General features: G+C 39.8%; 1 long non-coding RNA gene across 1 annotated transcript; it reads right to left on the minus strand.

Moving 5' to 3' along the window:
- Positions 1–1300: 1300 nt before the first annotated feature.
- On the minus strand, positions 1301–2352 carry LOC122029971. The gene is made up of 2 exons (XR_006125269.1): positions 1848–2352; positions 1301–1444 (listed from the first exon to the last, which is right to left on the minus strand). It is a non-coding gene; the product is annotated as an uncharacterized LOC122029971 (long non-coding RNA).
- Positions 2353–3215: the final 863 nt, after the last annotated feature.

Below are 3215 nucleotides of genomic sequence, written 5' to 3' on the forward strand. Positions count from 1 at the left end.
CCCCTGTACGAGTGATAATCTGAAGCATTACTACATACAAAATATACCTCAGCCACACTCGGCTGGAATATATATATACAAAATATAAACAACAAAACACACAGTTTAATATATTCAGCCTACCCGGCTGGACAAAAATAAATACAACATATATCATAATATGACAGCGCACTCAGCTGGAACAAAATAAACACACAGCAGCGGAAGACATAAAGCGATACGAACATAAAACTAACAACGACACTAACAAAAATACCTGTCCTCACAGACTTGACCCAAAATTCACATCGACTTATTGAAAAATAAAATACACAAAATCAATATACCACCCCAAACGATAACAAAACCAAAACGAAAACTATCCTCGAGTGTGACGTAGGACCCAGGACTGGCAACCGGCATCTCTTGAAACATCCATGACTCATCTACCTATTACCTGACGAAAGAAAACCATTTTGTGGGGTGGTGAGTATTGGAACTCAGCGGGTAAGGAAAGAGATAGTGCATGAACATGTAAGTAGAGAGTGTCAACAGTATACAGCCTCATAAGAAGAATAGCAGATACTATAATAGAACCAAAATAAATGCTCATACCTGAAACCATATCCTAGGCTAGGTATAGTAGGTCAGAACTGGTACTAATCTACTACAGTACTGCTCATACTACAGAGGTAATAAGCAAGGTATATACAAATATACAATGATTAACATCTACAATGAGAATATATCTCAACACAAGTAAGCATATCAGCATACGTGAACAACAACAGTAAGTGAGCAATAACAGCATATATAGACAGCAGCCAAAACAAATATAATAACAACAGCATATGCACGGATGGTCACTCCCGCCCACCTCTCCAGCGCCATCCGCGTGATGGTCGAGGTGATGATCACACCACTCAGCACCACTCACACGAGTGGCGAGGGCCAGTATAGTAGCTAACTAGCTACATCTCGCGACGGGTCCCTGGCCGCCTCACCACTCACACGAGCAACCAAGGCGGACAAGATCGGCATCAACTCCAGCTACCACTCTCTCGAGTGGCCGAGGATGCGGCATGCATGCAATGACATAATGCGAACAATGCAACAGTCATCATATATATATATAAACAGAAACAGGTACACTACATGAAGCCAGCATGCTCAATATCGTACATAAATAAATAACAGTCAAAGCACACAAACATGGTATCTAGTATCTGCTATTGATCATGCACAACAATAAGAGACTGTATAGATATGGAACGAATTTCTCAAAGATTGCGTGGAAGTATCATGCGTAGGAAAGTAAGAGTGGAGTCAAGGTAAACAGTTCTTATCCAAAATAATTCATGCACTAAGGTCAAAGTACTAAAAGAAAACAAAGCAAGAAGTACTCGCCTCGAATGCAGAGTATCCGAACCGTCTTCAAGTCCAAAGTCTGACTCAAACTCAAGTCCTACAAGTATATGACACGAAACCGATCTAAGGATCTATAAATCATTTAATCAACCTATTGATTATATTAGTTCCTTACTACCTAACTCTCGATCATCTAGTTAATTTATCTAAATTAATTATGAATACCTAATCAATTAACTCCATTTATTATTCAATTTCACATGGTGCCTACAAGTATTCATCAACGTATTCATCAACCGATAACAACTTTGACTAATCAAATAGTTATGAAATTAACTATTCATTAATCAATTAATTGGAAATCACTCGATTAATTAATCCATTCAATGACAAATTTAATACCAGTTAAACCTCCAAATTTATTAATTATTAGATAAGCTCCATGTCTCAACTATTAAACTATTATCCATCATAATCAAAATGGTTTAAGTAATAATTACTTGTTACCCAACCATTGGTTGATCATCTCCATCTCCGACAGTTGCTCCCCATGGCCACGCAGCCGACGATGACACAGGATCGAGTACAGAAGCTAATGGTTGGAGGTTGGTGGTCCGTGGTCGGCGGTCGATAACTGATCAGGCGAAGCAATGATCAATAGGCGGGGACACCAGCAACGATCACGCTGCTAGAATGAGGTAACCTCAGTTGGGGTTGTTAGGTCACGGCTGGATACTGACGACAGTGGACGCCACTCAAAAAAAAAAAAAAAAGAGGAAGAAGACGTCTCCGACGAAGAGGTGCAGCAGCACCCGACATGGCATCGCATGCGTGGAGGGGAGAACGGTTGTGCAGTGGCACGACAAAGAAGTGGCTCCGGGTGATTGCGATGCGAAGGGCAGAGAAGAGCGGCGTGGCGGTAGGGCTTTGTAGGCAGTCGGCGCAGCGATGCCACAAGAGCATCGCATGTGGGAGAGGGCAGCGCCGAATTAGGTTTAGAGAAGCAAAACCAAAAATTAACAATTAAACATTTCTTTCCTTAAATAGGGTAGTTAAAACAGGCTTTACCCTAGCCCAAAAATTTATCCCCTTAACCTACGTCATACAAGTTCCGAAAAATTCTCAAAAAGTTTCTAAAAATCCCATTAAGGTTTTTCGTCCATTAAATCTTATTATTTAATTATTATTTGGGCACCGTATTTTACAATTGAAATTTAGTTTCTTGTCAAAGTATTTTAAAGAAGGGAAGACTCCGATCAGCTGACCGAGAGATGAAGCGAGACAGGGTAGTAATCATTTCTGAAGATTTGGAAAAAAAAACCCCTGCACGATCCTGTGCACAGTGAGACAAACCAACAAAGCGTTAGTGACTTAAGATCTAGGTGGGAATCCCTGGCTAGGCCCTCCAATGCTTAAGTCAGTTTCTCTCTTAAGGGTGGAAGAAAAAGAAGAAGAACAGTAACTGAAGTAGTTTGAAATAGAGTTTAGATGATAGAACTTGCTTATCTTGCTAACGGAGAGGATCCCCATTTTTATACTACCTCATGTAACCTCCGTAGTCATGAAGTGGTCCCCGATTTGTTAGAGTTTGTTAGGAGATGAAGTCATCTCCTAAGATTCATACAATAATCTTTTTAAGAAATCTTTTTTGTACCACAGATGTACCTCTTTTGTCGTTTGTGACTCATATTTATGATGAGATATGCATATGAACACGTTATTATAATTGAAGAAGCTTCAAGAAAATATTTTCCGCTAAATTTACCAAGTTGTCATACTTATATACTTCTGTTAAGCATGTCTCGACCGATCGTTCAAGCCAACCGTGTATATATTGAGAATACCTTTTGCTAAGCATGTTTCGGCTG

The sequence above is a fragment of the Zingiber officinale genome, chromosome 10B (assembly GCF_018446385.1).
Source record: "Zingiber officinale cultivar Zhangliang chromosome 10B, Zo_v1.1, whole genome shotgun sequence".
Lineage (NCBI taxonomy): Eukaryota > Viridiplantae > Streptophyta > Magnoliopsida > Zingiberales > Zingiberaceae > Zingiber > Zingiber officinale.